The sequence below is a fragment of the Ischnura elegans genome, chromosome 2, assembly GCF_921293095.1.
Source record: "Ischnura elegans chromosome 2, ioIscEleg1.1, whole genome shotgun sequence".
Lineage (NCBI taxonomy): Eukaryota > Metazoa > Arthropoda > Insecta > Odonata > Coenagrionidae > Ischnura > Ischnura elegans.
The window spans coordinates 100,770,724-100,793,126 of NC_060247.1; the positions used below are offsets into that span (position 1 = coordinate 100,770,724).

At 39.7% G+C, this 22,403-nt stretch overlaps 1 protein-coding gene across 3 annotated transcripts in view; it reads right to left on the reverse strand.

Annotated features, from left to right (window-relative positions):
- The window catches only part of LOC124154249 (G-protein coupled receptor moody), a 199,279-nt gene that overhangs the window by 98,914 nt on the left and 77,962 nt on the right, over nucleotides 1-22,403 (reverse strand). Inside the window, exon 1 of one of the 3 annotated variants that reach the window (XM_046527852.1) lies at nucleotides 14,914-15,623. The exons of the other annotated variants lie outside the window; for them this stretch is intronic. The gene's annotated coding sequence lies outside the window, so the exon portion shown is untranslated. Of the gene's footprint in view, nucleotides 1-14,913; nucleotides 15,624-22,403 lie in introns of those variants that run through there. 3 annotated transcript variants of the gene reach the window in all.

The following is a 22,403-nucleotide window of genomic DNA, read 5'->3' on the forward strand; positions in this document are numbered from 1 at the left end:
AGTGGCGAGGAAACCATTATGAGGGACAGCATAACCGATCAGCGAGTAAGGGAGACTTTTCATTTTGAAATATCTTTGGGATTGGCCCTGTCGAACAAATTCGGAATGTTTCGAGCGGAGTAGTGGCAGGAGATGTTTAATAGTTCATTACTTGCATTAGTAACGCCAAAATGAGAAAAAATGTAGCCCCTAGTCACTTCACTTTGTGCCCTTTCCAAGGGATCTGAGAGGTCGAGCTTCGCTTAAATAAAGGCTGTTTTAATGCTCTCATGCTCTAAAAAAATACATTAAGCTCGGGAAAGATGATGGAACAACCTTTCAACGTGCAGTTCTTGCATTAGCATGTGAAACTTTATCCTGCCTCCAGCGTGGCTTTAGGAGGAGAGGCTAAAGGAAGGTAATGATCTCTGTATTTTCTTATTTTCTTAGCAAGGAGCGGGTCGATAAGGACAGGTAACATTGCTTTCGGCAACTCCTTAGGACTCAATTTTGGAAACTTTGGAACAGTATCTGAGTAGGGTCATAAGTATGGACGGAATCCAAAAGAGAGTCTCGAAAAAAATGAAGACTTGAATGGTAAGATTAAGAAAGTTGAGTAACGCAGGACATTTGACTGAGAGGTGAGATAAGAGGAATATTTCAGGAATAAAGTATCATGAAAGTTCCGCTCAAGGGCGTAGCCAGACATAAACTTTGTGGGAGGAGGTTTTATATTGAAGAGGGGGTTAATTTTCAGATGTTCATTTGGAGGGTTACACCCAAGACCGTGTTCCCCAAAAATTTCAGTGAGGTAATTAAATAACCCGCTCGCCGGCCTCGGTGGCGGCGGGGTAAAGTCCTCGCCTGCCATACCGAAGGTCGCGGGTTCGAGTCCCGCCTGGGTAAGTAAGCCTTATCCAGGGCATGGGCGTGTGTGAATGTCCTTTATTGTTAATTCCCCATTGTAAAGGCCGTAAATGTGCTTTTTATGGGGTAATAGAAATAAATAAAATAAAAACCCACTTATCTCCCCCACTCCCTATGGCCATGGTTCCCTTGGGAAACAAAGTAAATGTCATTTGAATTCTTCTCGGGTTTCCATCCGGGTGAGCTCCATCTCCATCGCTGCCGATGTTTCGATAGAATCCTTTTCTATCGTCATCAGATGCCGAAAGGATTCTATCGAAACGTCGGCAGCGATGGAGATGGAGCTCACCCGGATGGAAACCCGAGAAGAATTCACCGCCATCATACGCCGGGAAAAAGTGAAATCTTACATAAATGTCATTTCTGCGAAAATTTAAAAAAAGGCCCGTTTTGTCCTGCTCTTCCGATTGTCCGAAAAGAAGGGCTTTCCATGATGAATCTATTTCTTAGAAATAGGATATGACTATCCGACCTCTGCACAACTCTTGCGGTGTGTCTGCGTTCCGGCAGAAAAAGATATATTAGAAGCTGATCGATGATGTTTCATAGCGAGGTAATCTTGCTAAAAAATAAACGGTAGATGTGTCATAAAACTGCTTATGTTGCAGTCTCATTTCTACAGCTGAAGGAAAGAGTCTATATCAAATGAAAGCCGGAATGCATTACCTTGTGACACCCATTAAATTGATTAATTTCTTTCGGCATGGGTTTCATCTCCGATTTTCTAGGCATTATGTGATGTGAATACGTGAACTCTTATCAAATAAGGAATAGAACGTTTTGATGGAACATTGAAAAGCGTGATTTTTACCTTCAGGCAGAGAAATATTTTTCATTATTAATAAGCAAGGATTTCATTGCGAATGAAAATCTGGCTTTGCTGGCTGGTCCACCTGGAAATATATTACTTTAAAAACATATTTCATTAGTAAGACTCGCTTTTGCTCGCTGGAGGGCCTCTGCCCAAAGAAAAGTTCTGCTAATTTTTCCTTAAAGATAGTTTTTTTTGGTGATATCCAACCTACTTACATTGAATCCTACGAATACCAAACAGTTCTTGGCTTCCAGGCTTTCTAACTGTTACAATATGGCAGCCACTAGTCCAAAGGGCATTGACTTTGGTGCATTTGACAAGCTTCTCCGCAATATTCAAATTCCTCATTACCATCGATGTTCTGACCCCCAAATGTCCCCTTAAATCAGAGGCATAAGTGGAGGCAGTTAAGAACACAACAAAAGATAAAAAATTAAGTCCTTGAAAATTTTTCCGAGGGTTAGAGAATATTTTAAATAGAGGTCGATTCCATGATTTTTTTGTCGAATCTCGTCTCGTTCACCCCAAACATTTGTATGAGTGAATCAGTGAGTGGTCGGAAGTCACCAGAATTAAGGTCATCAGGTACGAGTCAGTCAGTGATTTTATGGTATACATATCCATAATATGACATCATTTTGATTTCTGGCGTCGAAGTGTGCCATTATTAACGGCAAATTTCAGGCAAGATAGATTAGGAATTAGATAAGGAGAAAAGGAAGTTTTTCTTACCACTTATTCCGACACTGAGTATCCCTCTAAAAAAATAACTTTGAGGGAAAGACGTCCTTTTTTTCTGAGGCAAGAAATCCTCCGGAAGCGATAGGAAGAATTTCATTCCGCGCACCCGCGACCAGCCGAACGTGAGAAAATTGAATGGAGCTATGCAGCGTATCAACCCGAGGGGTGGTAATCATTTCTGCTGCACACGGGTGCCCCTTTTTAACCGACGTTCGTTACGCGCTTTCGGAATTGGCCGAAAAGGATTGTCGCTTCTCCGTCTGGGAAGGGAGCGAGTCCATGGGTGATTCTCTCCGAGTTTCAGAAGTTTACGACGTACGGGATGGTAATCCACGCCATTTTTTTTATAAAACTTCATTTTCCAAACGGTCTTCTGCCTCTGCGCCTGCGTTCTACTCCCGCTTGATAGTCGTTCCTCGAACTTTGGGATTTATGCTTGGGTGATGGGAGAGCCAACTTAATTATCTTCAAATAAATTACCGACGGAAGTGAAGCCTTTCCTAGTGCGAAAGAATTAAGGTCATCAGGAAGACGTCAAAGTGTTACTTAATCATCCAACAGACGATCAATATTCTTATACGTGAGCCTTTTCGATAAAAAGCATGATTTGAAATTAATAGTATGTCCACCGACTTAGAGAACGTGGAAGAGTCATCTTTACAAGTATTCCACTGAAACCATGCGTATGCTTCTAGCCATATTACTATAAATATGGAAATTAGACTATCTGCTCCGTTAAGGTTACCCACAGTAAGGTATTTTGGGGAAAACCGCGTTATGAAAAAGGGGGAATCAAATGTGGAGGGATGTGAAAAATAAAGTAATCGTAAATAAATTTGAAGCATTTTTTTTACGAATAACGGGTACAGAAATGTTGTGCTAATAGATTAACGTTAAGCGTGGAGGATATTTTGGTAAATTAGTTAAATATCGCAGAAGGGAGAGGTAAGATTTGTTGGTTTTGGAGAGGAATGCGGTATCATTATTGTGGAAAGGGAACCCTATGGAGTTTATTCAATTACTTTCGTCCGTAAGGGTTAACTAAAGCTATCATTTGCTAGTATGTAATAAGAATATTTTATTTTTTATTATCATACCACTGAAAACATCACGAACTGGCCTTTAACATCGGGGGTTTCAACAAATTTAACAATTACGCGTACAATTAAAACCATGCTCTGGACTGAGGCGACCTACCCAGGCGGGACTCGAACACACGACCTCTTGTGCGGCAGGCGAGGACTTTACCCCACCGTCACTGAGGCCGGCAATATGATTTGGACTATATAATAATCCAAAATAATTAAATAATCGTAGCGGAAGTCATTCCTAATTTGAGTTCACTCTCACTCCGTGAAATATCAAGATTGGTATGGAAAGGACTTTTGAACTCGAGACGCCACACACATATGATACTCTCGCATTCAGGGAAGAGGGGGCAGTTCATTTCTCTGTGTCACTTCTAACTTCGAGGATGTTGGCTGGGAAGTGTTTGAAGGAAACATCAGGGATTTGAACCCAGGACCTTCCGTTATTCAGCCAAGTGCTCTATCCTCTGAGCTACTTCGTTCCCCCTAAACGGGGAATAACTGCATTGTTGTTCACTTGAATATTACATTTTACGTACTATTCCATTCGGTAATAAAGGTAAAAAAGACAAATTAATCACATCGGAAAGAAAGAATTTGTGATTAGATCAGATACTTGGTTATGGAAGCTCTAAATATCTTATTATTTGTTCTAGAAGACTGGTCGCAAAGATTAGGCATGTTATTCCCAATGGTGAGCTTTCTCTTGCCTGAAGAGCTTTAGGAACCTAGATATTTCTGAGGCAATTAAGATGTCGGCTTTTCTTGAGAGGAAATAACTCGAAATGTAAGAGTTAGACTAATTAAAAATTCCGTCGTTGGTCTTCAACCGTGTCTAGCGGGAAATATGGACGGTCTCCCACTAGAAAATATATCCGGGGCGGCGAAATCAAACGCTGAAATTTCAACATGTGAGAGATATTTGGGTTATTTCTTCACTCTTGTTAATGCCGCCTGACTGTCGGAACAGGGGGAAGTCGTAAATTTCAATTTATTCTCTTTATGGCTCACTTCTTTGCCACTTGCGTGTTTTCACCCACTTTGAAAAATTATTTTTTTTAAATAAATGTCTTGATGATTTTATTTTAAAATATTTTTCAAGATTAAATGAAATGTCGATCCATTTTATCTTCACTTTTTTCGGTTGCATAGTATTCCAAATATGGTATTACCGAAAAAAGATAAAGTGGATCTAGAGAGTAAGTAATGAGGAAGTAATACGAAGAATGGATGAAAAGAGAAGTCATCTGAAAACCTATATGAAAAGACTCTCAACCAATTAGTCACTCGGAAAAACTTAGTCGGCCACTTTAGGAGACACGGTGGCCTGATGAAAACAATTGCTGGATAAATGGCTTGCCTATATCACTCCCACATGCATTTTACGCCAAGCAAGCATTGAAGAATTTTTCTCGCAATATTTAGAGAAGCCTTTTTTGCAGACTCAGTGGGACCACCCAAAAATGATTCAATCGTGGCTGGCTCATCAATTTATGGAATATTGTCGTATCAATGGAAGTGATAATGACAATTTTCTCCGCAACGTTTATTTAACCCAACCGGTTCAGACATTTACCATTATAAAGGGTACCTCAAGACAGTTCTCGATTACCGGTATTTCACCTCGTCGTTCTCAAATGCTTACGAGATTTTCACACGCTTTCAGTTCGGACTGAGGCTACCCCTTAAAACAAAGAATGAACCGTTTTCTTAAATAAACGACCAACGCAGTGAAAAAACGATAATGGATATCAGTCACTCCGGCACCTCGATAATCTACGGTGGAACAGCTAAATATTCATGACCCAATGGGAGTGAGCCCTTAGCTTACGCACAACGTTCCATAAACCTGTCCATTTTCATTTTCTTTCCCAGAAAGTTCAAGTCAGATTCGAAAACGAGTCTCGCGTTCTTGAATTTATCGTTCTGCATGAATGAATTCTTTTTAGATTTAGTGTTCTATTCTGGATGCTTCAAGAGGAATCTGCAATACTTGAAAAGGTGCAATGAGAGACAATTTTAAGCATTTTTTTATCCATAGCCATGGGGGCGCAACTACCACGTTACTTTGCGAAAAATCCACATAGAAAAAATCAATCGTCTTCACCGTGGCTATTCTCAAATTACTGTCAAGTCACCGATCAATGGCATCGAAAAATAAAAATTTGGATGCTTTTTACAGTCTACATATATACGGTGTCTATGGTCTTCGAATCCCGACTGAGTGGAATGAGTTGAACATTATTGGCGTACATGGAGTTGTAAATTGGTAACATAATTAAACTTTAGCAGTTCATGATGGTCAGTAAAATCTATATAAATAAAATAATTAGTGGCCTCTTCAAACAAGTAGAGAATTCCGATTAATTGCTAAGCTCGTTTCTTTAAACCCTACTGAATACGCAATAAAAAGTCAACTCTTGGTGTAGTCTGTACGTTTTGTTCCGTTGAAAAATTAAAGTACATTAATTATTTTCTATACGTTGAAGTTCACACGAAAAAATATTCAGTGTTTATCTTTCGGGGTTAACATTGCTGAACCGAATGGCAATGCGTATTAATATCTTCGTAACTTAATGAGCATTTGAGATGGATTTTATCTGGGTGGATAATTTCTCTTGCGAATAAGAAGTTTTCCGAGTCGAATTGAAGCGGGTGTGAGGAAATCTTTGCGGTAGGTCTTCCCCTTATCCGCTTAGCTCGCTGAACCAGATCGACCTTATAGAGTAGGAAAAAGACGAGAAAAAGATGCGAGCTGTGGTTGTCGTTGGAATGCATAGATATGGCGTGACTTAAAGCCTTTGACTCATATCGACTCATTCCATGTTGATTATACCATAGTGGAAATTATTTGATTCCAAAGGAAATTTGTCTGAAAATGTTGAAACATCAGAATTAAATGAAAAGCATTCTTTAATTTCGTCCCATCTTCCACAAATTTCTAGGAGCTGGCCTCTTGAGGAAATTTTTCAAATAAATTTTTATCCATAACTTTGAATGACTTTGTCAGTAGATACTCGCAGTAATTTTTTGATGATAAAATTTATTTTTATTGTCATTTGCTATAAGAGTACCACATATACTCTGCTCTTTAAAACTGTCATTTCCAAATAATTATTGCATAATTGTTGTTGGGAGATCAACTTGGTCGGGAGACATATTTTGATACCATTCGTCGCATAAACGCCGTTACGTCAATAACATTTAAAAAATTATATCCGTGTGTTTTTTTTTGTTTTTAGTGAAATTTAATCTGTATAAAATCGTTGATCCAAATGGATGAAAATTGTTGGATTTTAATTAAAATGCAAACTTTCTCTTTTTTGAGCCCCTAAAAACTTACTGACGTTGCGTTGTTTTCTCAATGCTACGGGTATTTTTTCATAGAGATGTGGTTTCGGTGTTTTCCCATTTTGTTAGCTATTGCAAAAGTTGAGTGTGTATATATTTAACTTTAGTTATTAATAAACCCAAATATTTATTTAAAAGAGTGATTTCAATGTAACTCATACGCCACAATCACTCTGATATTCATTACAGTGGATGAACGACTTAATGAAGGACCATTGTATGATCGACTCCATTAATTTTCTATGATGGGAAATCTTTTAATGGGCTTTTATGAAATAAATATTTGCTTGAAGTACACGCAGTATTCAGTAAATTTTAGACGGCTGATATTTGGTTCTATCGTAGCAGATACAAAAAAGCCAACGTTTGTGGTAATTTTGCCTACAAAATGGCAAACACCATACGCAATGTTGAACCGGAATAGAATAAATTTTGTGTAAAGTTGCATGGCGAGGTAAAGGGTACTTGAAGAATTTCCTATTTGCTCCTCATCCCTGATAGCTGTTGAATGAACGCAATAAGAGGACTCGCTGAGGTTAACGGCCGTATTACACTCTTTGCCAAGTCACCCGTATAAAATTATTTCCAAATAGCAAATTTAAAGCTTATTTATCCTTGCTGCAGTGAATTCTTTCGGCTATCATGCCATGTTTTTTTAGAGCATGTACGGACGATGTGTTGGTTTTAGCGAATGTAGTCCTTTGATGATTCTTCGGCTGCCGTTGAAGTTAGTCGTACGGCACCGTGGCTTCTCAAAACAAGTTGTCTCAGCCTGTGGGGCTAAAGGGCGAAGGTCATCCCTTACGGAGTTGGTCTTACTAATTCGTAACTGCAAATAAACTTACATTAGAAAAAATGATTACCTCGTCGCGTTCAACTTTTTCTGAGTCATAGTCGTTTCGAGACAGGCATTCTGAGGTTAACAATCGCAGGTACACTCCTTTTATTCCTCAATACGGCTTTACTTTACCATTAGTACTCATCTTTTCTGATATTTTCCCGTACGTTCTCTGTTTTCTGTTGAATTGCTTCTGTTGAATAAAAATTACTTGATCCGTCAAGGCACATAGGACTGTTGTTATTGATCTGGGATTCAAAAATAATTTTGTTTGAGTAAGCGATGAATTGCGTAATTTCTAACTGACTCTGAACAACTTACTTTATAATTTACTTTATTACCTCTTGGTGCCAAACACCATTGACTTTTGGTTTAGAGGGCGTAAGGGTAGCCATGAGTAACTACGTAGTTGATCGATTTGAGATAACTCATGAGTCGATTTAGGCCATATTAATTGTACAAAAAAGGGACATTAAGGTCGAAAAGCAATTGCTTAAAATTTCTTACTTTTTAATATGTGTCTGTCTCCTACCGGATCCAGTTGAGGTCAGGTATCCCTCAGCTGGTGCTAACGTGTGCCCAAGTTATGATTATCGTAAACATGTTACAAGAGTGGCATAGCTTATTCTTAAGAGGGCAAGCAAATTGCGGGAACCACACATCTATTAACATTTTTTATGTTCGCAATTTTAACTCCAACCCATATGCTGGTGTGTACCGGTTTTTACTCACAGATTTTGTAGCAGAGGAAGTATAAAAACCACTTTTGAAGGCATACAAGTCCGTGCTGAAACATCACGCGTTACTCTTACCTGGAAATAGAAAGAAAATATATTAGGAAATCAATATTTTGATAACTCATCAATGAAGAAATGTGGCATATTAGTAACTAAAAGTAGTGGACGATAAGAGTAAAGAAGTCTTCAAATAATTGTTCAAGAAATATTTTTTCCCAAGCTCTGCATCAACAAGTAACTTAGTGCGCACAGACACACACTCTCGTGCAAGTTTTTTTGATAAAATATTTTGCTTGTCACGCTGTTTTAGAAGTAGAACAATTAGCGTATTAAGCTTTTCACGGAGAGCTTCACACTTGGTAACATATATTGTTATTACTAAATAGCTTAAAAAATCATTTTTATGCGCACTCATTCCAAATATTTGGAATAACATGGACAAAACTGAACAAGAAGAAATCTAATCAACCATGGAAGACAATTATTTTACAATCATCATTAAAATCCGGTCAATTTCAATTCTCTACAAATGTTTATTAATAAATTCTGCTATCGGGTTAGAGATGATGTGCCCTTGACTTAACAGAATAAGTGCGAAATACGGTAAGGGATACAAAAATGAAGTAATTTTATACGTTTTGTCCTGTAATCCAGGCCCTATAATATCATTTTCCAATATTTCCAATCAAATAGGCAGCGAATTAAGTAGAACCCGTTTTATTGGTTGTTCAAACGCTGCGCCGACTTTGGTTGCCCTTATCGTGGAAAGAAACAATATTGCCGACCAAATTGAGCACCTTTTGATTTAATACACTTCTTTGCCCCCAAGTGTTTATTGCGTATATAAATTGTTGTTATGAACTTAGTAAAGTGGTAACTAAGTAGAACTGGAGCGTTGCGATGGAAAACTTTGCCCCAGGCCTACATACGTCTGTGGACGACCTCTGTTCCTTGGAGTCGAAGAAAACATTTCCCATGGAGGGAAAATACCGACGGACAAGAGCAGGGCGCAGAGAATGAGTCTTTTGTCCATCACTCTGATCTGTGCATTGTGGTTCGAACCGTGGGATCGTGGGAGAGAGCAATTACTCCTCCTTGGAGTACGCAGACGGCTGATTCACATTTTATCCTCCTTCTTTGTCTCCTTCGCTTTTCATTCTTCTCTCTTTAGCCAAGCCCTATTTTATGCAATTTTTCGCGTCGAAAAAAATCTCTATCTCAACTTGTCGTAACGAAAGTAATGCCCAATGCAATGCATCAAGAATTTGGAAAAAAATACTAATAGTAGCTTATAGGAACACATCACTCACGATCAATCGATATTTTTTTCGCGACATATTGATAGCTAAACAGTTAATACTTACGGTATCATTTGGAAAAATCAAGAGTGCAAAATGAATATAGTCCGTACTTAACATATTCCAGCATTTCATGCTTGAATACTTTACCTCCTCGTTACCTTAGTTCTTCAAGTTTTGTACTTGATATTCTGGCACACAATAATAAAGCTCTTTAATACCTTGAAAATTTAAATGTGATAGCATACATTTTGAACAAGTAATTATGTCGCCGTACAAGATAATATATTACGGGTCGTGCGCGAACTTTTACATACTGAACATGAAATTCTTTCTATTAGGGTACCAACCTAAAAATGAAGCAAAAAATCCTAGATTAAAAGTAATTATTTGAAAATACATCTTGTATTTCCGCCGAAGGATGTCGATAAAATTCTATTTCATTTTTGCGAGTGAGTGGGACGAATATTTGATTTCTGGGAGTAACGTTGTATGTAAAGCATAGGAAGAAGCAATGGCGTAACTAGGAATATGCTTTTGGGGAGAGATGGGTTGACCTGTGGTGGCGACCCCTTCCCCCCCGAGGAAACGGGGGCTTCTGGGAAAATTTTTGTCAAATGAAATAAATTTCACATCATTTTGGCTCCAAAATTTTAACTTTAAGAAGATGCAGTTATTAAATGCCAAAACTAGACAATAGCTTGAAATATTTTTTTTATTTTTCTGAGGCTTGGGGGGAGGGGTATCTATCCCCTCTTCCTCCACCATAGTTACGCCACTGGGAAGAAGAAAAAATAGAAAAAAAGTTACCTGATTGGAGTTGATTTCAATGGCAGTTGTAGTAGTTTTAACTCTTCGTAAAGTTTTAACTTTGTTGTAGTTTGTAACGTTTCACTCTCAATTTCAGAACACTGAACTACATTGGAATGAGTACCGGATTTTTTCAACAGTAAATTCGACTGCACAAACTCAAAACTCCCTGCTTTTGATCTCCGCCCGCTTTTTTCCCGTAAAACTCTTTCCTTCCAAGTATTCCACACGTTTTCTTGTGTGCTTTCGTACCTCTCCTCCGTGACTATTCACGCCCGTTGTCAGTGGTGAGGGAAACGTGAGAGAAATGACATCGGAGATTATGGTGGGCGTATTGGTTTCTTTTCCGAACCCTTATCTCAACAGGAAACATCTCCAACTATATAACGTTTGCCAACTTTCCGTTACCCCAAGGAGTATTCTTCCTTATGTGCTCCCCTTTTTAAACTTCCTGACAATTCTGTGTTTTCTACACACTTCCCCCCCAATATTTGGCACGCGCATCACATGTAACGAAAGTACTACGACAGATAGAGTGGATCGCAATCAATAAATTCAATATTTGCCTTTTGAGTCATATTTGAAATATATCAAAAAGAGGTTAAAGAAATTCCTCCGTTCTGAAGCGATAGCTGGATTCTAAGCAAACTTCCAACTCGGCGTGTGTGTTGTTCTAAATTGAAAGTAATGACATGTGATATCCTCCGTCATTAAATAGCACAAATAGGCCACATAAATGCAGTCCAGTCTGTAAAAATATTTTTCAAACAATTCAATAAATGATTTCCTAGCAGATTTAGTCAATTAGCGCTCTTTTCGTGAAACAGGCATATTTTTATGTCAGTTACGTATATTAACATCCCAGCTATCACGAAGTGACTTTTATAAGTTTATTTTTGTTTAATAGGAATTTCTAATCCAGTATTATTCCTTGGTTTCTATCAGTATAGAAGGTATCCCCAATAGAATCTTAAGAAATATACGTTTTTTAAATTATAAGCTTCAAAAGTATATGACGCAGTTAACACATTTTTTAAATGCCAGTTTTATGGCAAAATTTAATGGACATATTCAAAAATGGCTTCAACTTTTTTAGAGTACAAGTATGGCTTGTGAGAGTTTCATGTTCTCTCCACAGTATACCGCATTCCAGCCGTACCGTATTCCGGAGTTTTACCCTATGGAATTTACTAAAGTGTAAAAAATTCTTTGTTTGGTAGTGATGAATAGTTGACATGTTGGTCTATCCTGTGACCGATTGTTTAGTTGTTTGCGGTGTTTGGTGTAATGCTTCCACCGTATTTCGATTCTTTTTCATATTCGTAACTACTGATCCCTCCCCTCCCACATAGTACACTTCAGCTCAAACCGCTCAGCCTTAACGACGTGAATCCATTTATTTGCAAAGCACTCTATCGGAGACAAGGTTCCCGGTGTATCAAGGGAAATAAAAGACCCAATTGCTTTGGATGGAGGGAATGCTGCGACGAGTAATTTTACGAGTACATTCCCGGTGTTGTAGGCTGCAAGTAAAGGGAGTGAACATTCTGTGGCGAAAAAGCCGGTCAACCCAGACAAGTGACGATGTCAATCAATGAACATCAATAGGGATGCATGTGGCCATTCAATTCCCTCCCTCGATTTAGTTCGTATTAGTTCTTTGATCTCACCGTTCATTTTCGCGTTTGTCATTTCAAATGAGAATTTTTTTCCGGCGGTGAGCCACTAATTCAACTTTGATGACTAAATAGTACGCACTCCCTGCTCCATGCATTTCCGCGGTCTGGCTGTACGGGAATTAATGTCATGAGAAACGGTAATGAAAATTCATTCCTAAATTCTATTTCGTACGAAGTGAGAATAGTCAAGCCTCGTAATTCATTGGTAGCAATGGAGTCAAACTTAAAAATTTAATTATAAATAGTTCCATTAATGTATACTAATGGTTAAGTTGATTAATTTGGCTACTGCTTTCCAATGGATTTAAAATTCGCTAAAATGCATAATAAAATAAAATGAACTTCATGAAATAAAGCTTTTTTTATGCAAACGTCATTTCATGCTTACATGGATGCTAAACTCAAATCCAACCCCAGAATTAATTTGCAGCGGAATTTGATATAATACCGTTTGAGGGTGAAAATTTTGTTTGTGTTTTTGTCTGTTTTGTATGTCTTTGCGTTCAATGTGGATGCATCCCAGAAAAATGCATCCTTGATTGTCATTCATAGAGCTATTTAGTGAAAGTTACCTTATTTCCATTATTCAGTGCAGGGAAATGTGTTTTCTCCTGGACACAATATTCTTCTGTGCTAAAAAAAATATTTTCACCCAATTGAAGCCATTTTCTGACGAAGTATGCTTTTTTGCTCTAGGAATATCAGTAAAGAATTCCTTTCCTGAGGCATGTTGAGGAGTTGGAATCGTAATTTGACAGTTGCTTTAACCTTCAAAAAACTATTATACGGCTACATTTCTTTCATGAAATTGGGTTGGAAGATACCAATTGGGACGTAATGTTAATATGACAGATCAGCGGTTATCTTTCGATTCAGCGAACCAAATTACTTAAACGAGAACGAATATTAGATTGCATGATCTCGTTCCTTCGTTTTCTGCTGTAAACGTGTGTAACCGCATGTACATTCGATGGAAACATCCGACCAGTGTTGCAATAAATGAATACGAACATCCATCAGCCATACAAGTGCTCCACAAACATCGAAGAGAAGCGTTTCCTATGGTATCATTATGAAAAAGGATCTCCACGAGGGTTTTGGAGTAGCTCAGCCATCCTTTTCTCCGTCAAGGGACGGTTATATTGGGGCTGGGGTCCGTCATGGCACGCTATTTCATTTGAAATGAAATTGCATGCATAGAGAACCCCTTTTTCCCTGGCGCATCACAGCCATCTTTCCCCTTCCTGTCCGCTGCCAATATAGCTCCGTCAAAGAGTGCAACTCATATCTGTGTTCATCCTCTTTTTCTTCAATTTTATCTTTGATGGAGTGTTCGCAATGCATACCTCTGGATAACTCTTCAAAGAAACCTCTCGCTTCTATCTCCCGTAGTCTACACCCCACGCCTCAACACGAGTGATATCGTTCAAACACTGCTCTTAGTGCGCGTATGTTTTTCCGGTGATAAATGGAAGTATAAATAGGTTAAATAAATAAAGTTGGGAAAATTTTGTTTCGATGAAGGTGGAGAAATCGTAAATCTTGCTGTTATTTTTCTTTTATTGAATTCACCAGCGATAGAATATATATATGGTTGGAATTCACCGCTCTTCGATAAGTTAGTGTATGAAAGATAAGTGTATGAACTGCTTTTTTCCGTCACTGAGATAAGGGAAGTTTATTCTTCGACGTAAGGGACCCTCCGTAGTGAACAAATGCGGCAATTGACGGTTCACTTTACAAGGGCTTGTCCGTTTTTCCCAACTTAAAATTTCAGAGAAGCAGTGAGATAAACGGATTGTTGCTGGAACTCGTGTTAAATAGTTTCACTGTCTGATATGTTCGAAGAAATGTTTGCTAAGTTTTAAATATCGACTGAATATCGGTCGAAATATGCCCCAACGTCCTTCTCTTGAACTCATAAGTCCTGGCGTATGCGGTCATGATATGTTGGAGGTGAAATATACCGAATTCATTTACTATCAACCGTGTCAATTGGTGACGGAAACCGTACACACTTGAAAAAGTTTAGATTACCATTTCAACATAAAATTTATGATTGCCTCTCATCTTTAAGCTATTGAAATCAAACTTGTAGCTCCAACTGTTGCATTATTTTTTCTCTCATTTAATCGTTAGATAGAGGTCTGCTGGGCGTAAGATTCAAACAAATCAAATCTGGAATCATTCATATATTACTTTGCCATTTATTACTCCTCACGATGTTCATCTTCATTTAACGCAGCGATTAAAACATCAGACAATTCCAATTTTAAGACTTGCAAAATTATTTCATTACGTCCAAACAAATTTATCCCACATGGAGCAATTTTAAACACTGTAATTCACAAAGTTTAACGTAGTTACTCGTTACAATTTATTCGCTCTTGTCTTCTTACTCGGGTCTTGCTGGTCAATTTCAAAGTGAAATTATAGTTGGAGGATTTTTATTTGACTTAATATTGTAGGTAATGAATCCACTGAGGATCTTGCGTGAAAGTTGGCTCGTGTTACGCGATCGAAACAATTGTTCTCATCGTGAAGACCCATCACAAAAGTAGGCTCCGAAAACCAACCCCGCGAAAAACTCCAGGAGATATTCACATGCCAGATGAGCTCTCGCATGCGCAGGCTAGTTAGTGTCCTCTCACCTCAGCGGTACACGGATCCGTTCTGTCCAATCCCTGTATCCTACGCCACAGCCGTGTGTTTCATGTGCTCAGACTAGGACAGGTTCTCCCGGGAATTGTCCTCGGCCGACGAGGATTCAGTCCACTCGTTGCGCCCTCTGCGGAGCGTGGAGAAGGCGAGGATGGAAACCGGGCCAGGGTTCCCGGGGATCCTCTTCACGTTCGGCGGACATCGTCACCATAGGCGGATACAGGATAAGGAAAAGGGGGGCTAGGTGAGGGCCTGGGGGGATTTGCCTTTAGAAGTAGTGGGGGTCCGGGTGATTACGAAAATTTTGAGAATTTCGAGGCTTGTGACGGCACTTTAAGGTTGTCTCACTGCTAACTTTCCGAAGAGTACATTTTTTCAAACAGGCATTTGTCAAAATGTCTTATAATTTTACGTAATGGTAGGTATCTATTATGAATTAAGTTTTTATATTCGACAACTGAACCAAAATAACATTTTATCTAGTGTTAATTGGATACCTAAGGAATTGGAAAGGGCTATATCCCCTCCCAGCCCCTCTTTGGACCCACCACTGATCGTCACGTAAATTCACGACTTAAACACTCTCACTCACTCACTCTTCTCCGTGAATGCTGTTCCGTGCACTGTTAGCAGCTTCGACCACTCACAGACTACTCTCTCTGTCTCTTGCGCTCCGCGTGTGCGTTGCCGGGGCGACGGACGACGATGTCGGACTCTTCTTCCCCCATTTGTCGTGCTCTCTCGCGAGCGAAGGGGAGAGGAGAAGTGAAGCGTGCATGTTTTTGTGCGTACGTGTTGTGTGGGAGAGAAGAGAGGGCGTGGGTGGGTGGGAGAGAAGAGAGCTTTCGCCCGCGTTTCCTATCTCTCCCTCTCTTCCCCTTAACGGTCTCACAAACTCCTCCGTCCACGGAAACGCTCCACCAAAGGTTCCCGCGGCGACTGCACCATTTATTTATTTCATGCATACATGAAAACAGGTTATGAGGACCATAGAAACAATGGTTTTCTCGCGAAATACGATTACTCGTATTCATAATTTTGGAGATGCGTATAGATAATTTCTTTATAAAAGCCGTTTTACACGGGGCACGCACTTGCACAATCTGACGTGTGTACGAAGGTGCAGTCAAAATTGCGTCGTGTAAAGCAGTGAATTGCTAGAACACATGCGAGAAAGCGTGGACGTGAGATGGCAAAATAGCCCCTGTTCTAATTCCGTTCATGCATTCGCGCAATTTCACGCCATTTTAGAAATTATTGCAGCTCTAACCTGTGCAATTCCGTGCCCCGTCTAAAACGGCCTTAAGAAACGTTTTTCTCAAGAAATGATTGGACATTTATTATGATTTTATTTCATTGTAAAAATATTTATGTAATAGTTACTGCTTTATTTACTGCTTTCATTTTTATGGCATACATACATTTTTATAATTTTCTGGTGTCTCAATACTAGTCTTATGACCTTGGAGACCACCTGAAGCTCCTTTTCCTTTGTTATTGCCGGTAGTACAATCAAAATTTTGGGAGTAAATAAATTATTATTCTGGTTCGTGGGGTACACAATATTGTCGTGGTAAAGGAATACAAGTGAATCACTGAATCTATATGTTTATATAGATGTTGTTGAATTCCTCGATATAAAAGCCCAATGATATTAGGACCCTAGAAGCTAAGGGTTACAAGCGTTATTTTTTTATAATTTTGGAGATATATAGATTCAGTGATTTAATTGTATCCCTTAGCCACAGCAATAGGTACTGCGTGCCCCACCAACCATTATCTGCACTTATCTCCAAAATTTTAAAAATTACAACAACTCAAGGTCTTTTTATTGGGGAATTCAACAATTGACAGGGTAATTTGACAGGGCGATTGACAGGGTAACAGAGTGCGAAAAAGCACCTATCTTTTAATTTTTCTTTAAAAAATCTCCCCACAACACGCTTGACGAATCCTAGCCTCGTCAGGGCTCTGCCACCAATATTTCTCACATGTGTTTACCACAATAGATTCGAAGCTATCGTAACACCCAGATATTTCACCTCAAGATTCGGATCCATACTCTCAATCCTGTCTTTTGAACCGACTATAGATAACGCCATTTTAATTTAAGTACCAACGATTCCAAAACATCCCTCCTGAAAATTCACATGACATTTGCATCCACATGTTTTCAATTTCATCGTTGTTTTGGCGTCAAAATATATCTTATGAACATACTTAAAATGGACTTAAAATTTCTACGTAACATCTTAAACTCCACTTCTGACTGCCCTGTACTCCTCTCTTAGTTTACCTCTTAGTCTCTTAGTTTTTATTTTAGAATACCAACTCGTTCCACTCTCTCGCTCTCCCAACTTCATCTGCCTATTCCCAGAATCTCTCTAACTAACCGCTCACCAAAAAAATTGTGAAAAATTCCTTAAATAAATAAAAAACTCCGCAAGCCACTTCAACAGGTGTGTGGTGGGGATGTCAGGACACCAGCCGCTTACAAATGATAAGAAAATGCTCTAACACACTAAATTACACATTGCATTCATTATATTCTTTTATCGTGCGGGTGAAAAATCGAATTCCCATACCTATCCGTTCGAAAAAAATATCGCTCTTAATTTAACTCTTTCTGTCGGACCAACTGGAAATGTAGTGAGGTTCTCAAATGATGTTCTCCGTGTCGCTCTTAAGGATGTCCATTCTCACTCGCTTAAGCAATGGGTATATTTAAGTGCCACAAAGAAAGAAAAGGAGTCATCGAAGATTTTTGGTTGTTAAAACTTTTCACTGAAAAATTGGCGTCACGGCTATATGTGAAAAATACCATGGTATAGGCAAAACCTTAGCCGGAGAATGTTAATAAGTTACAGTAAGTAAAAGTAGTTCAAAATAACGTTTATTTAAAGTCATGATCTCCAACGCAAGGATGAGTTAACTCCAGTTTTAATGCTCCGCAAAATTTTAAGCAGACATAAAACCGGCCCTTCCATAAATAAATAAAATCTCCCCTGTGAGATCAACATTTGCATTCTGGTGAATTTGTGAGGAACTTGCATTTGGATGTCAACCCTCCCCTTATTCTCGTTCCGCCTCATTCCGAGTGCATCTCCTCTGTTATACTCGCGTGCGTGTCGTAAGTGGGGGAAGGCGGAACACGGTGTGGAAGGAAGGAGTTGAAGAGTGAGTGAAAGAAGGATTGGGGGAAGGAGTGTTATGTGTGTTTGAAAGCGCGGTGAGAGTCTGTTCGTCTCCGAATGAGTGTCGTGCATTCATGTGGACTTGGGAGAGGGTGGGGGAGAGAGGGGTGGTGGGAAGGGAGGAAAGATGAGTGCTCGTGGAGTGGGAAGAGGTTCCTCTCCAAATCCACTGGAAACCATTTTTCTCAACAATGTTGCCAACCTCTTGTAGGCACGCATTGAGTTGCTCTCGAAAAATGGAAACATGGGATCGGGTTTGTGCAGTGGCTAGAATGTTGGCTTCCCACCCTTTGAGGCCTGGTTACACCGTACATTTACCTGTACGAGTTAATGTCTTTTTGCGTGAGCAATTTTTGTGGAACGGAACATGCAGGAATGTATGAACAAAATTAGAACAGTTTTTGTTTTCTGTTCATGCATTGCCAAAACACGGTGGTTACACGGTGCATTTTCGTGTTCACTCGCGCGTTCACACATTTAGACATTAACTCGCACGGGTTGATGCATCGTGTGATCAGGCCTTTGGGCTCCCGATTCAAATCCCGGCGTTGGCAGAAAATTTTCAGAGATTTGACAGCTTGAATGTTGTGTGGGGGACATTCCAAGCGCAACACTTCATCCGTCGGATGGGACGTTAAGCCGTGGTTTTCTCGGTGAATTTCGTCAAGAGCAGGCTAATACTGACGCCGGGTCGTATTGGGCGGGTTGATGGAATATAGTTTCTAATACCGTAATGGCTTTCAGACCAAGTCTTTGTTTAAGCAAAACTCGATTGAGGAAAAAACAGCGTTATTACGAAATATTATTAAAATTTCAATCTGTATTTTGCAATATATTTACCTTTTCGCCATCCATCAAAACTTTCTTAACTATGCTCCATTTGAATTGCAATGTTCATTATAGCGAAATTCTCTTACTCAGCTCTACCTGAACTATGAATTCAACTTTTTCCGGGGAGATACCGCGGAACATGGGGTTCATTTCAATTATACTCAAAATTATCGTAATATTCAAATGATTTTAAGTGGGTAGAACGATATCTTAGTACATCATCTACATAAACTAATGTTTCGGTTGTTTTATTGCACCAGCACTAAATGAGGATGTAAACAAACAATTTCAAGGGCCGGAAGGAGTTGAAAAAGTGTCACAGTGTAAAAAAAGGAGAAATGCGTGGAGAGTGCACGCTCTGTCATGGGCGTGTAATTGGTAAAAACTGTAATGGGAGGGAGGGACTATGAGGGGACGGATGGAACAAGTGGCGCGACCGGGAGGGACAGACAGAGACAGACAGCGAGCGCAACAGTCTTCCGAAACGGGGAGTTTGGGAGAGTTGGGTGGATCTGCGCGAATAGAGTCGACGACCTCCCGGCTTCTTTTTTTCTGCTCTAGGGGACACTATATTCCCATGCCCAGACTTATGCATCATCGTTTGTTGTCGACATCAAGAGTTGGGATTGAAGCCCTCCGGAATCTTTTCATGTGACATTTCCTCTCATTGCTCTATTCCTTCACGATTTTCCTTACATAGTAAATGCATTTTCGGTTTTATAATTAGGGAGCAGAATAAAGAGTAAAAAATTTCACGTCCGTCTTCATGTTATGTCCGGTAGATGTTTCGATTGCCTGCCGTGCATGCCACCTTAGTTTATTATTCTCTTAAACTTATTTTAAATTACCAATTTCAGATGTATTTTACTTAAGTTTGCGGATCCTTACCTCGGAAAATTTGAAAATATCTCCGTTAGTGGGAGCTAGGATTTATTTAGTTTGATGTTACAAAGGACCTCTGAGCATTTTCCCTTTACACAATTTATTATAAGGTTGACAGAATAAGAAAATTGAAATAGCTTGACGAGTAAATCCTGGTACAAGGTCGATGAAAATTTATTGAGTGTGAACGGTATCTATCGCCACGCCTGTCTTCAGCATTTATGTATTGACCCGTTTTCAAAGTAACAGCGAAGAATAGAGACAGCTATTACGATAACTTTGGCGGTACATATTAGGATGATTTGATAAGAAAGTCGTGGAACCTTTGGGAACTGTAAAGAAACGCCAGAAATGATGGTGATGTCCATGTGGCACCTAGTACATTTCACAGGATCTCGTGCTTAAAAAAACAGCCGTGCTCCGCTAGCTATAAGTGTCCCCTGATTCACATGTATTTTATCCCTTGAAAATTGCGTCAATTGTGAATACAGAGAGAAAATCAGGTATAGTGATTAGTCCTACCATCTGCCCTTGATTTTAACATTGTCTCCACTTTGATGAGCATTCGAGAGAAACTTTTTTGCTTTATCTCCTGGAAAACAAAGAGCCAACTAATATGCATTTCCAATTTTTCGTCTTTTATCAACTCATCTATTTGTAAAACAGTTGTTCCAAGCACAAATGCTTATACATGCTGCGATCTCATTTCGTGGAATTAATGCATACGCCGCCGCGTCATGGCGATTCCTTTAAGTCATCTAACCCTACGGGAAACGTTAAAATTGTGTTCGGAAATGGAGTGGTAAAAGTGATGCGAACAACTAGTGTTACTATCACCCCTCGATTGTAAAATTTCCGTGCCAAATTCGAAAGGTATTAAAGAAAATTTTGGCGTCGCGTAGTATGACATCCGGAGATTGAGATTCGGCGAAAATTTATTATCAGTTTCCGTTATGTATCACTTCCGTCGACTTGAAAAACGGTCGTTTCGTGTGGGTAAAACACTTGTAAATAAATGAATATGCAATCACATTACGTAGAAGTAATACATCAGCCGGTGGGGAAGTCACGGAAACCCCTCAGGAAATAGTCGAAATTATGTTCGTAACGTGGTGAACGAAACGTCCTTAATGTGCCTCGTGAAAAAAATAATAACATGCGGCAACTCGGTTACCCACTCCACTGTTTTCGACCCATCCTACTGCCTTCCCCTCCTCCCCCATTTCCTCTCCACGTACCCACTCCAGGGAGCGGCTTGGTGTTTTGAAAAACTCCCCGCCCCCTTCAAACCAAACCCCTTGACGTCGGAATTAGGTGGGGATGCCATACTCTACTCATGCTCATTCGCTCGCTCCCTGAATGACTGGGCTTCTCAGCCTGGATTTACATCTGCTGCGTCGGTATGCATGAAAGCCACCATTTCAGCCAAGGGGACTTAACAGAGGAGTTTCTTTTGCGTCGCGATTTTCCGCCGAATTATACCAATAATTTGACATAAATTCCATGAGGGTCGTGGCATCAATTTCAGGTATACTATCCGAACGAGCGGCAACGTTATCATCCATTTTTCTGATAACTGATATAAACGAGGTAAAAAGCTTATATTTCATCATCGTGGTGTCGCATTTTTAATATCCCAAGTAATACTGGTGGCACAATAGCGGTAGGAAAACTTACCCAAGAATAACAGCACATAAACAAGTGACGATGAGCGGCTGAATCCTCCCTCAAAACAATGTTTACAACATGCGCTCAGATTATTTCCTGACTCGCGGCGGTAGTTTAGGCACATGACGTCACACCTGGTCTCGGCAGAATTATTATATCAGGTGTCCCTCAAGGAAGCGTAATCGGCCCCCTTTTGTTCATAATATACATTAATGACTTCTGCTCCCGAATTAGCAATGAAATACGTTTATTTGCTGACGACACTGTCATCTATGGTGAACTTAGTGATCACTGTGACTATGAAATTCAACCATCGGATTTAAACAACGTTCATTTCCAGAGCCAAGAGTGGAGAATTAAACTTAATCTGTACTTAAGCTTATGCCGTACGTATGAGCAAACGTACGGCACTAGTCTTAGGTTGCTTGAACAATTGAGAATAGATATCTTTACGAGCGACACGGAGAAGATCATCTTAGTGCCCGTCTATCTTTCCAGGTCAGACAAAAGCGATACATTAATAGAGATATTTTGCCGAACGGATGTATATGGGAATTCTTTTTTTTCCCGAACCGTAAAAGACTTAAATAAATGCTAGTCGTCATTTTGTTTGAGCACTTGCTTTTTATGTGTAGACGGCTGGAGGCCTAACACCCCCTGCAGCACGCCTTTTTAAGGCGGCTTGCGGGGTAGTATGTAATTGTAGATGAATCTGACGGACCTGCTTCTGTATATCCATCCAGCCCTCTAAAGTGCTGGCCTCACCTCTCCCACTTGTACGCGCTACTCTCCCAGGCAGTCCCCACAATACGGCAGCATCAGGCTTGTGTGTGGAGTTCCCCCTCCCCTTCCCTGGACCCTCTCCTCCAGCATCCGCAGTTGTCTCTCTAACCCATTTCGTTTGT